The sequence below is a fragment of the Trichosurus vulpecula genome, chromosome 4 (genome assembly GCF_011100635.1).
Source record: "Trichosurus vulpecula isolate mTriVul1 chromosome 4, mTriVul1.pri, whole genome shotgun sequence".
Classification (NCBI taxonomy): Eukaryota; Metazoa; Chordata; class Mammalia; order Diprotodontia; family Phalangeridae; genus Trichosurus; species Trichosurus vulpecula.
In genome coordinates this window covers 368,004,179-368,018,478 of record NC_050576.1, presented here as the reverse complement: position 1 = coordinate 368,018,478, position 14,300 = coordinate 368,004,179, and the positions used below count along the sequence as shown (strand labels likewise).

The window sequence follows — 14,300 nt, the reverse complement described above, 5'->3', positions numbered from 1 at the left end:
TGGTTACATTGTAAATTAAGATATGGAAAGTTTAAGGAACAATGTATAGGTCAAGGTAGCCTAATCTACTAAAAACCTACATGTATTCACATGTATAAGAAATTCATATTATTTTAAAAATTTGATTTATATATTATTGTGTAAAATTGAAATTTATTTTGTAAAACTTGAAACTTATTATTTATGTATGAGTATGTAAAATATGGTAACTCATTCTTCTCTAACGATATATGTCATGTGAATTCGAATAACGTGACCTCTTTATGGGATTCATTGTTAGCACTAATCAGGACCTAGCTGAATGCATATTTTCATCATTCTAAGAGGGTCATAGTTGAATATTTGATTCACATACAAATTGCTGTAATTTATTCATGATAAGATCCTCTAATGAAATAATTAGAAAACTACCAATGACCTTTATAAGACCTGATAAAAGTAGTGGCATCAATCAGGAGTAGCGGCAGAACTGTATATAGTACCTTAAGATTTTAGAGTTGGAAGAGATTTTAGAATTATTTAGTCCTATCTCATCATTTTACAGGTGACTAATCTGAGGCCTGGAAGAGGGTAAGAGGTGAGGTAGTTTTAAAGTCACCTGTTGGTCATCTAGCAAATATGTAGTAGAACAAGGATTTGAACTCCCCTCCCCCTGCTCCAGTCTTCTAACTCAAAATCTAGTGTATAAAGGAAAGGGAACTGAGTTGGAATGAAAACACCTGGTCAAAACCCTATACAAATTTAAACAAGTTATTAAACCTTTCTGGCTTTCAGTTTTCTTAGAAAAAATAGTAGCTGGGCTACAGGATATAGGATCTGTTCAGGCACTAAATCCTGTGATCCTAATAAACTTTAAGAAAGTACCTTTCCTTCAGCATTCTGCTTTGGTTAGGCATCTATTCCTTCTCACCATCATCAGAATGAGTCGCTAATAATAAAACCTCATAGTAAAAATATGATACAAATAATAAACTCTTCATAGCTATAACTGTTCCCACTGCCAAGGACAGCACTATGAAACAGAATTGTTTCCCTTTAAAAAATATAATATTCTATTTCCCCCCTATTATAGGTTAAAACATTTTTTTAAAAAGTTTTGAGTTTCAAGTTCTATTCCTTCCCTCTCCCTCTCCCTCCCCTCCTCCTCCCTGAGAGGGTAAGCAATCTGATAAAGGTTACACATGTGCAATCACGCAATACATTTCCATATTAGTCATTTTGTAGAAGAAAACAGGAAGGAAGGAAGGAAGGCAGGAAGGAAGGACGGAAGGAAGGAAGGAAGAGGAGACAGCATGCTTCAGTCTATATTCAGACAATAAGTGCTTTTTATAACACCCTGAGGACAAGAAGGACTCCAAAGTATGGAAAGGGAAAGGAATAGTATAAGCATTTCAATAGGAACTACTATGTGCCAGGCACTGTGCTAAGTATTTTACAAATGTCTTCTCATTTTATCCTCACTACAACCTAGAGAGGCAGGTGCTGTTATTAACTCCATTTTACAGTTAAGGAAACTGAGGTATAGAAAGGTTAAGCAACTTGCCCAAGGTCACATAGCTAGTGAGTATCTGAGACTGGATCTGAATTCAGGTCTTCCTGACTCTGGGCCAACCACTCTATCTACTGTACCACCTATCTAAAAAAGTCACCAAATTCATTCACACATTTTGGTTGAATTATATTCATGAGACTCAACTGTACATCCACTTATTTTGCAATTCTATTTATAATAAAATATTAATGAAATATAAAACAGAATATGACAAACACAGGCTTATTAAATATAAAATCAGAATTGATAAATTATGTAAAATATTAATTAAATATAAAATAGAATATAAGAAATATAAAGTTGTTAAATGTAAAAATTAGAATTATGTTAAATTATACTAAAATATTCATTATGTGCAAAAAGCACTGTTCTAGTTGAAAAAGATACAGTAATAAAAACAAAATAGCCTCTGACCTCAAGGAGGTTATAATCCATCAAGGCTAGAGGCAGATGGATTATGAACACATATCATTAAATTCAAGTTAATTCGAGAAGGCAGAGAGCATTAACAAATGTGAGATTCTAAGATGAAAAGGTGGGTGAATTTGCAGGTATTGGGGAAGGCTTGCACAGTGAGAAAGAATGCCCTGTTTGGGGAGTTGTCCAGTTTGTCTAGACTATAGAGCATTTACAAGGGAGTGATGCAAAATACAGCTTGACAGTTCAATTGAAATGGGACTGTGGAGCACCTCAAAGAGGCTTAGGAATTTGCATTTTTTTCTAGAGGCAATGGGAACCCCTGAAGTTTTTGTCCAGAGGAATAACATGGATAGATTTACACCATATGATTATTTTGGTATCTATGTGGAGGACTGATTAGAGAGAGTAGAGATGGGAAATAGAGAAATTAATAGTGAGACTATTAAAATAGTACTAGTGAAAAGTGATAATTGTCTTTCTGGTATATAAGATAAGCATCCTCCCTGCTAACTTTCCCTTTTCTGTTTCCCTCCTCTGTTCACAAAATGTTTCTGCAATCTAAAGAATCTTCCTCCTCCTCCTCTTCAGGGTTTACTGGAAAGAGCGCCGGTATGCTGGATTTGAGTGTCAACTCTGACATTTACTGACTGTGTGATCTTAATCACTTAACCAATCTATGCTTCTCTGATTTGTGATCTAAAATGATCTAGCCAGGCTGGGACAACAACTCTAATCTGACTAGAAGTAACTTAATAAAAATAAATGCAAAATCCTACATTTGGTTTCAAAAACTTAACTGTACGGTTACATACAAGATAGTGAGGATATGTGCTAAAAATAGCTGGGAACATCAGTAAACTTCAGTATGAGACAACTGTACAACATGGCGGCCAAAATGTCTAATGTTCAGAACACAGGAAATGATCGGGGCTGTGATCTGCTCTTATCAGATTACAAACAGAGTATTTTCTTCAACACCATATTTTAGGGAAAATATTGAGATGTGGGTGAGCAACCAGAGGAGGACAGCTAGTACAGGGAAGGGTCTTGGAAGAATACTACAATGTTCAATTAATCAACACATGTTTCTTAAATATCTGAGAATTCTTGAAGGAATTAGGGAGACAGCCCATAAAAGAGAAGCATTAGAGCAGATATGATAAATCATTCTGTGAGTATCTAAAGTAATATTTCTTATTTTTTATCATAGTCATTTTTGGCAGTCTGGTAAAGCCTATGGACCCTTTCTCTGAATGTTTTTAAATGTACAAAATAAGATAAATTATAAAGGAAATCAATTATATTCCCAGACCCTGATTTAATAACTCTTGAAAATAACTTGGACTTGTCGTGCTTTTCCTCAGAAGGTAAAAGTAGGAGTAGTGGATGGAAATTATAGACTGACAGATTCTGATTTTATGAAAAGAAAAAACTTCTTAGTAAGCAGAGTTACCCAAAATTGTAATGGGCTTCCTGGGAGATTTTGAGTTTCTTTTTACAAAGTCTGTGATCACCCCTCAAGTCAAGCCAAGTCAGCAAGCATTAATTAAGCCCTTACAGTGTGTCTTGGTTGTTTCTGACCCTCAGTTTCCTCATCTGTAAGATGGAAAGGATACTATCTTCGCTATTTTTCCTAAAATATTATTGTGAGGAAATTACTTTGTAAACCTTAAAAGACAATCTACATTTGTTGTAGTTGTTGTTGGTGGGAAGAGATGGTACTTGACCATCGATGTAGGGAGCTCCCAGTGACCGATGGTGCTTGTCCATCAATGTAGGGAGTTCCCAGTGAGCAACTTACTTTCAAATGTACATCATTGCAGGAGTGCTGCCAGGTTAAATGACTTTAGAGAACCACTGAGCCAATTTGCGTCAGAGGCAAGATTTGAATCCAAGACTTTCTGACTTGGAGGTCGGCTCCCTATCCATGATACCAACTGTTATTGTTATTATTATCATTATATTTCCATTTCTGCCATCACCCCACTTTGAATGATAACGTACCATTTAGCTTGTTGCTGTCTTTTCTGCATAGAACTTCCTACCAGACAATTTGAAAGTTTAGAAAATGCTTTGAAATCATCAGACATTGGATGATAAGTGAATTGGAAATAATATAATTCTTTTCTGCCCTTCACTTCTTGCAAATCTAAAATACCAAAGTGTGTTCAGCTGTAAGCATGTGTGGGGACATTTTCCACATTGTAGCCATTCTTTAAATCCACCCTGTCTAGCTGTGTTACAAATATAAGTTACCCAAATTCAAAGTAATTGACTTCCAGCCAACTGTGACCATATTTCAAAAAAGAGAAAAATACCACGTGCTTCAGCAGGAACATCACACAGTCCTCAAATTCCGCTCCTCTGGATTTTAATAGCCTCATCTAAACTACTTTGGCCCTCCACGACATAGTGTTTCAGAATATGAACTGTCCTACAATAGTCTTTCTTCCACTAATACAATGAGTTCAGCATATAACTGATGCCATGTCTCCCTGCTGCACTGAAAACCTTGGCAGACATAAAACATTTACCAGCACATTTTGAAAAAGTCAGCCAGCTGTGCAAGCATCGCAATGCCCAAATCCAGTGCATTGTCTAGTCTCAAGATAGAGAGCAACACGGGAAGAAGAGAGGGCATAGAGGGGGAGACACAGCAGTCTTGTATATGTTTAATTGTACTGTCATTTCAGATCAATACCAAATGCAATAGGGGCAGAGTATAGCCCAGCTTGCAGGCATGCAGATGTCCTTGGAAACATAACTTACTTCAAGGTTCCATGATTTCAACCACATTAGAACTCCCTCCACAGAGGATGATTGTACCCACTCCCCCATAATTTGTTTAGTCAATCACCTTGAGTTGCTATAGCTGGGGAAAAAAATCACCTGGAGGCCTCCCTCTGGGCATAAACTCTTCTCTGTTGGTGTGAACTGAATCCTGGTAGACAGACGCAGATGCAGACAACCAGACTCAAAGCCTTCCCAATTTGGTAGAACCTACATATCCTCTTTTGATTTAATTTGCCTGAAGCATGAAAACAACTCGTTTCTAGTTTAACAATTTCAGCCATATCATGGCACTTATGAATAAATGGAGGACATTTTTTAAAAAGCATTTATTAAGCACTTGAGATGTATCAAGTGTTATGCTAAGCACTACGGATGCAAATATAAAACCAAGACAGTCCTTGTTCTTAAGAACCTTACATTCTCATAGGCAGAATATTCTTTCTCTTTGTTAGCCAGTTCTATATTTTGACTGCTGTGACCTATCCTGTGGTAGGAGGGACTACCCATCTATGGGTTTCTACTTACAGGCGTGCTACTGTACGATGGATCAAATTTGCATTATTCTTGTTGTTCTTATTGCTATTATTTGTCTAGTATAATTCAAAATGCAACCCTATTTTGGGAGATTCCTTTGCCTAAGCAAAAGATATTTTTGATTTATTATATTCCTTTTTGCATAAATATTGATTTGATAATAATCTTTGCAGCTTGCTTGTAGCCTCATATATTTGCTTGTCGTATGTGCAATAGATGTTTGTCCTTTTCTTCTATCTTTTGCAAAAGGTTTTGCCACCCATCCCCACACCAAGATAACACTGGTTCCTGTCAAAGTTATTCTCAGGACATTTATTATTATCTTGGCTAAGCAGATTGTTCATCCCAAGATTATTGCCATCTTCCTGTGTCACTGAGTGTATATTACCCTTAGGTTAATTATGGGAAGCTGTCCATCATAGATTTCCCCTACCTCCCCTACCTACTAGGTTCCTATATCTGAAGCTGTTGAGGGTCAACAACCAATCATGAAAGAATTGTCCATGACTTTGACACCTGTGCTTTGGCTAATTAGCACTCAAAAAAGACTGTTCATGAGCTCAAGTACATGCCACCTGGTCAATTAGCGCTTGTAAATCTTCAAGAACACTTGAAGAGCAAGAGGTCTCACTGCTAAGGACTGATGTCAGAAGCAATCTAGCCTCAAATTACATGGCTTCCAAAGACATCCTGTTGCCCTCATACGGATATGAGTATTTAAGTCAGACTGAAGAGGGCTAGTGTAGGATTTGAAGCATCTTTAAAGATGCAGAGGAGTGTGTCCTTCATTTGGAAGTACCCAAGGGAGCCAAGAGGAGCCTTTGTACTTCAGACATTTTATATTTAACCAAACTCTGGCTAGTTGCACCTCAGCTCTACAATAACTAAAATCTTTAAATAAATTTAAATAAAAATATATGAGTTTTGCCTTGGGTCTTCTTTTACTTTTTAGGGGTCTTGGGGGGAGGGCAGGGATATTTATTACTATGAATTAACTCCTCAATGCAGGGCTTCTTAAGCTGTGGGTGATGACCCCATAGAGGGTTATGAAAAATATGGCAACAGTAAAAGGTTTCTGAATGCACAATGATGGAATATTAATTAAAAATCAAAAGCATAATGCATCTGAGGTGTTTCTGGTAGTGCTTGCCCATGTTGCATCACAGCTTCATTGCAGCTTTGGTTCTGAAATACAAAACATGCACACTTTGCACTGCACATGACTTCAGGCCATGCAAAGCCAACAAATGCTGGGAAAAGGGGTTCAGAGTGGAAAAAGTTTAAGAAGCCCTGATTTAGAGAGAATTCACTACTAAATGTTGGGGAAGGGGAGAGAGAGCTTGATCACCTCTCTGACCCTTGCAATTAGCCCCACACACCAGAAGACAAAGATAATTCCTGTAGGAAAAGGGTCACCATGATAGGATGTTTTGGTTTGGGAAATCACAGGAAGGTAAGTGGAGCTACAAAAGTGTAGATTGACACTCGCCTTCTAGTAGCAATGACAGTATTGATTTGTTTACAGTTTCCAGAGGAAGAGATGGAAGAGGAGGAGGTGATATATACTTGCAGTGGTAGGGTATATTGCCAAAGAGGTATATGAAGCATGGCTAGGCAGGCTACATGCAGCCTTTCCTGCGAACTCTAGGGCAATACTCAGGTTGACCATCTGGCATCCTTGACTCCTCTTTCATTACATGTTCCTGACAATATCTCATCTACATTTATTTACACATTATTATTTGTAGAAAACTGTAGTCACTAGTGCAGTTTCTATGCCCTTTGGGCACAATTGTAATTCTTCTATGATCATCATACTCCATGATTCACAGTCAAATAGCATTGCGGGAACTTTACGAAACATATCAAATATAGTAAGGTCCCGATAAAACATATTCTGTCACTTTGGGCAATTATCCCATTCCCTTCACCCCAAGGATAGATAAGATAGGGTATTCGAGTTGGTTGTTCATTGGATAAAATATTAGAGTTAAGTATTAGATTTGAAATGGGAAGGAACCTTAGAAACCATCAAGTCCTAATCCCTCCCTCTATTTTAAAGCTGAGGAACTGAAAAATCTAAAAATCAAATAACTTGCCCATTAGTAAGTATCTATGGCAGTACTTAAACTCAGGGTTTCCTGACTCCAAGTCCAGTGCCCTATCCACTATACTATGTTGATTCTCAGGAGTGTCTAATAAAGCTCCCTCTAAAATCCAAATAGTTGTCCAGATGACTTCAATTAATAATATGGTACCTATTATTCCATACCATTATTCCAGGGTCAACTGTGTGGCACAGTGAATACAGTGCCAGGCCTGGAGTCAGGAAAATTCATCTTTCTGAGTTCAAATCTGGCCTCAGAAATTTACTAGCTATGCGACCCTGAACAAGTCACTTAACCCTGTTTGGCTCAGTTCCTTATCTGTAAAATGAGCTGGAGAAGGCAATGGCAAAGCACTCCAGTATCTTTGCCAAGAAAACCCCAATAAGGGTCATGAAGAGTCAGACATAACTGAAATGACCTAACAACAACAATAACAGAAACAAATTCCTTACCAGAATCCAATCTTCAATGTTGTCTTCTCATCTGCTAGTTTAATAACATTTTATAGCATTTGAGGTTTACAGAGAGTTTTACATATAATATCTCTTTTTTTCTTCACAACAACCCTGTTAGTTAGGTGCTATTATTATCCCTCTTTTACGAATTAGGAAACTGAGGCTGAGAGAGGTTAAGTGATTTTCCCAAGGTCATACAGACAGTTAAGTGTTTCAGGCAGATACTTAACTGAGCTTCTTATTTGAACTCTTCTCCCTCACTGTAAGTTCAGTAATCAATTCACTATACCATCTAGCTGCCTTATCTAGCTGTTTATCTACCACATTACCCCATTTTACTATCTCAAAGCATTTTTAATTCTTTTTGCCCCTACCAGCCAAAGCACAGGGTAGCTTTATCACCATGGCTTAGAGTTAGAACAGTAACCATATTAAAGGACAGACTGTGAAGAGACCTGGTTACATTTTATAAGTTGTTTTGGACTCTCTCATATAGGTAGACAACACTGTAGCACTCTGTTAAAAACTGATCAGAAATCATAATTACAAAAGGGGATTTGGAAAAAAAAACTGTGGATTAAACCACAATCTCATTTTCACATCAATAAAAAAAAATATTTTCACTTGATTCAGGCATTTTTGTTGGCTTAAAAGGTCATCAACTGCTTGAACAAATACAGAAAGAAGAGACTTTTCAAGCTGAGTATGCAGAGCAAATGAGATCACAAATTGGAGGAGACATGTATGATAATGAGAGAGGGTGATGATGAACACTGTAACTGCAGGCACACACCTTCCTCCTCCCGTGAAAACCTAATGACAGGCTCCTCTCCCCATAGGGAAGTCATAACTTAGGTGAGTAAAGTTACATATTCCAGAAATGAAATTATTTTCCATTTTGAGTTGCACGGCTAAAGAAGACTTGCAATTTTGTCTCACTACCACAAAATATGGATTCTGGAAAACTAGGTTCTTCAAGTACTCTATGGCACTTAAGTTTTAAGAGGGAATTCTAAATTTCATGGCATGAATGTGGAACACATTACCTAATTCCACTGAAGTCTTAAGAAGTTACTCTAAGTAAAGAAAAGAAGACAGAAACAAAATATTAGAGTTGTCATTTCCACACTGTGGGTGTTATTTTTTTAATATAATTTTAATTTCTTGGGAGCAAGGATACAAATCATTTCAATTTTACCAACTGAAGCTGCATCCCTTGGTCTGTTTATGATAGATATGTACACTCCGCAGCTAGGTACTACCATAGATAGATCAGTGGACCAGGAGTCAGGAAGCCCTGAATTCAACTCTGGCCTCAGACACTTAACTACCTGCATGCCCTAGGTACGTTGCTTAGGCTACCTGTGCCTCAGTATCCTCATCTCTAAAAGGAGAGTAATAAAACCTACCTCTGAGGTTTGTTATAAGAATTCAATAAGAGTACATATGTAAAGTGCTTCGCAAACCTTAAAGCCCTATTTAAATGCTAGCTAAAAAAGCTATGCCTATGTCATGACTTTTATAATGTAAGTTTTCAGAAGACAGCACCTTCCTTTTCTGCATATTTAGTATAATACATTATGGATGTTCAATGGAAATTAAGCCATAATAGCAGTAATATATGCTGATGATGTATAATCATTGATATAGAACTGTAAGGAACACTAGGTCATCCCCCTTCATTTCACACCTTTGCAACATCTCTTGAATCTCGGAACTTGCTACCTCCCTGGTGCAGGCCCTTATCACGCCATGCCTGCACCATTGCAATAGCCCGCTGGTGGATCTGCCTTCCTCAAGTCTCTCCCCACTCCGAACCATGAACCACTGGAGGGATTTTTTTTTCTAAAACACGGGTCCAGTTATGCCACTCCTCTACTCAATAAACTCCAGTGGCTTCCTATTGCCTCCAGAAGCAACTACAAAATGCTCTGTTTGGTATTCAAAGATCTTTATAATCTAGTCCCTGCCTATATTTCCAATTTTCTTATACCTTACTCCCGGACATGTAATCTTTGAGTCAGTGACACTAGCCTCCTGGCTTTTCCAGGAACAAAATAGTTCATCTCTTGACTGGCATTTTCTCTGGTTTTCCCCTATGCCTAGAACGCTCTCCCTTTTTACTTGCTCTTTCTTCTCACCTCTCTAGCTTCTTTAAGGCCTAACTAAAATTCAATCTTCTACAAGAAGGCTTTCCTAATATTTCTTAATCCTAGTGCCTTCCCTCTGTGAATTATTTACTTTTTATCCTTTATATAGCTTGGTTTGCATATATTTGTTTGTATATTGTCTTTCACATTAGATTGTAAGCTCCTTGAGGGAAGGGACTGCCTTTTGCCGCCTTTTGTGTCCCTGAGCTTAGCATAGTACCTGGAACATAGTAGGTACTTAATAAATATGGATTGATTGAAATCATACAGCTAGAAATTGGCAGACCAATGATTTGAACCCTACACAGTGGATAGAGCCATGGGCCTGGAGTCAAGAAGAGCAGAGTTCAAATCCCATCTCAGATATTTACCAGCTGTTTGATACTTGGCAAGTCACTTAATGCTGTTTGCCTCAGTTTCCTGATCTGTAAAATGAGCTGGAGAACAAAATGGAAACCAGTATTTTTGCCAAGAAAACCCTAAATGGGGTCATGAAGAGTCAGACACAACTAAAACAATTAAATAACCTCTTACTCCAGAACCAGCATAATTTCCACGGTACTATGTGGTACATGGTCATTTTTGAAGTGTTAGAGTAGATAGGAATTTTGTTGTTTTATTTTAAATGTCTTTGTCTGACATTTAAAAATCAGATTACCTTAGCTTTCTTCTATTTGCTTAAATATTTCAAAAGACCTATGGTTTCTTTGGTTTCTCAATTGACACTCCCCATACTTCTGTATATTTACTCTTTTTTTAAATTTAAATTTCTTTATTTAACTTATTTATTTTTCAGCATTGATTTTCACAAGAGTTTGAATTACAAATTTTCTCCCCATTTCTACCCTCCCCCCCACTCCAAGATGGCATATATTCTGATTGCCCTGTTCCCCAGTCAGCCCTCCCCTTTGTCACCCCACTCCCCTCCCATCCCCTTTTCCCTTCCTTTCTTGTAGGGCAAGATAAATTTCTATGCCCCTTTGCCTGTGTATATTATTTTCTAGTTGCATGCAAAAACTTTAGTAAGTCCCTTGCAATTCCTTTTTCTTGTTCTTTTTCTTGATTACCTTTTCATGCTTCTCTTGATTCTTGTGTTTGAAAGTCAAATTTTCTATTCAGTTCTGGCCTGTTCACTGAGAAAGCTTGAAAGTCCTCTATTTTATTGAAAATCCATATTTTGCCTTGGAGCATGATACTCAGTTTTGCTGGGTAGGTGATTCTAGGTTTTATTCCTAGCTCCATTGACCTCCAGAATATCGTATTCCAAGCCCTTCGATCTCTTAATGTAGAAGCTGCCAGATCTTGGGTTATTCTGATTGGGTTTCCACAATACTCAAAATGTTTCTTTCTGGCTGCCTGCAATATTTTCTCCTTGATCTGGGAGCTCTGGAATTTGGTAACAATATTCCTGGGAAATTTCTTTTTGGGATCTATTTGAGGAGGCGATCGATGGATTCTTTCAATTTCTATTTTGTCCTGTGGCTCTAGAATATCAGGGCAGTTCTCCTTGATAATTTCTTGAAAGATGGTATCTAGGCTCTTTTTTTGATCATGGCTTTCAGGTAGTCCAATAATTTTTAAGTTATCTCTCCTGGATCTATTTTCCAGGTCAGTGGTTTTTCCAATGAGATATTTCGCATTGTCTTCCATTTTTTCATTCCTTTGGTTCTGTTTTATAATATCTTGATTTCTCATCAAGTCACTAGCTTCCACTTGCTCCAAGCTAATTTTTAAGGCACTATTTTCTTCAGTGGTCCGTTGGACCTCCTTTTCCATTTGGCTAATTCTGCTTTTCAAGGCATTCTTCTCCTCATTGGCTTTTGGGAGCTCTTTTGCCATTTGAGTTAGTCTATTTTTTAAGGTGTTGTTTTCTTCAGTGTATTTTTCAGTATTTTTTTGGGTCTCCTTTAGCAAATCATTGACTTGTTTTTCATGGTTTTCCTGCATCCTTCTCATTTCTCTTCCCAATTTTTCCCCAGAAGCAACATCAGCTGTAGCTGCCCCACTTCCACTGCCCCCAGGGCTGGTATCCGAACTGGGAACTCCTTCCACTCCCGCAGCTTTTCCCACTAACCTTCTCCTCTGTCTTTGGTGTTTGTGGGTTGAGAAGTCTGATGACTGCTGCAGCTCACTGATTCAGGGTGCTAGGGCACATTCCTGGTCTGGTTGGTCCTCGCTGCTCACACTGGGCTCTGCTCCGCTCCACTCCCAGCTTCCAGCTCCCAGCTCCTGGCTCCCGGCTCTGTGTGGGATGGACCTCACCCAGAGACCATCCAGGCTGTCCTGGGCTGGAGCCCTGCTTCCCTCTGCTGTTTTGTGGGTTCTGCCATTCTAGTATTGGTTTAGAGCCAATTTTTATAGGTTTTTGGAGAGACTCAGCAGGGAGCTCACACTAGCCCCTGCTTTCCAGCTGCCATCTTGGCTCTACCCCCTGTATATATACTCTTAAGGAATTGCAGTGAGTGAAAGGATTCACCATCTTGTGGTCGATTATGATTTTTTGAACTAGGCATTTTATCAAAGGTGAGATACAGCCTAGTTCATAGTCAAAATCTTTCCAGCTTGCTGGGATCAAGAGCTTACATCCTGGAGGCCTAACTCTGAAGAACCCAAGGTCACCTCCATACATACAAGACATCAGAAAAGGATTTTTTCTGGATGATATTTCCAATATCAGAATGTTCATGCACGAATTCTTGGCTTGGGAAAAAATACGAAGTTGGCAATAATAAGAGAAAGACTATATGTGGAAAATATTTTCTTTTCTGAATTCAGCAAAAACACATGCTCAAGTCTATGAATTGAAATAAAGATCTGTCTTACTCCATATGATGCTGAATAACCATTCTGACTTTTCCACTTTTCAGTTGGTTGTTTTGGCATTTTCTAGGCATAGGCTTTTGGGGGTCGAATGACACTTACTATTACAACTAGGAGAATGTAATACCAGAGGAGTCTCATTTTGCTGAGAAGTCACTTATGGGCTCTATATACTTTCATTTGAAGCACCAGTCATTTCATTTAACTGCCTGTCTTTATCTCTGATCCAGTGTCCACACCAGGCCAAATCATATGTGCTCTGCATACAAAATGGCAACATTTCTCCTAACATCCCCTTCTACACAAGGAATTTTTAAGTAAATGTGCTGGCTTCTTGCTTCAATGGGTCTTCTATTAGCTTTCCAGCTGTCGGTTTCCTCAACCAGATGTACTGCAGTTAACAGAACATAGCATGTCATGAGCTACACTACCAAATGATGGCAGGTTGGGACTGTCAGTTCAAGTGTCAAAGTGTATGGGGATTTTAAGCACTTAGGTGACAGCACAATGAGAACAGCTCAGAGTGAGGAGTCCTTCAAGGTAAGTTATCTATCAAGTGACATGCTACTTTGTATAGATGTCAAGGGCCAGTTGGCTCTCATTACCACTTCCCATCCCACCCTACCAATACGCACAATTAAGGTAGCTCACTCTTAGTCATGGCATTTAGGAGAGCCTTTAAATTCTTCACTCCCTGAGTTCCCTCTCCCTCATGATTCCTCATGCTTTTAACAAATTGAAATTTCATTTATTTTTTTAGTTAAGATTTTTTATTTTTTAGTTTACAACACTCAGTTCCGCATGATTCTGAGTTTCAGATTTTCTTCCCACCCCTCCACCCCTCCCTCCCTAGGATGGTATGGAATCTGATGTATTTTTTAAATTTCATTTAACAATAAACATTACATTAAAGACTAATGCAGTTGATCCAAGACCCGTATTCTCCCATTCATTGAAACTGTAGCCCTAGGAGCACAAGATAGGAAGGCATGGATTTCTTTGGAACCGTGGATCCAACTTTCAAATTATTGCAGTTAGAGAATTATTTTGGAGTGCAAGGCATCGAGCTAGACACTATGAATACAATGACAAAAATGAAATAGTTGTTGCCTTCAAGGAGTTTACATTTTATAGAGAAGACAATATGTATGTATGTATCTGAAAAGATAGAGAATATATACAAAATAAATGAAGTGTTATTTGGGGAGGGAGGGCACTGGCAACTAGGGGATAAGGAAAGGTTTCATGTAAATGGCAGCACTAGAGCTGAATTTTGAAAGAGGTAAGGGAGTGATTATGATGCATGGAGAATAGTCAGTGATGATGATGATGGTCAGAGATGGCAGGCAGAATGTTAAAGGGGAGGAATAAGAAGAAGACCAGGTTGGCTGAGTTGTAGACTATCTTAGAGCACCCTCCAACTACACAGAGCCTGATCCCATGGCTTCCTTGTCTGAGCCACGAATCT

At 38.3% G+C, this 14,300-nt stretch overlaps 1 protein-coding gene across 1 annotated transcript in view; it reads right to left on the bottom strand.

The window, feature by feature from the left end:
* The window catches only part of HS6ST3 (heparan sulfate 6-O-sulfotransferase 3), an 891,948-nt gene that overhangs the window by 216,073 nt on the left and 661,575 nt on the right, over positions 1-14,300 (bottom strand). The gene's annotated exons all lie outside the window — the stretch shown is intronic.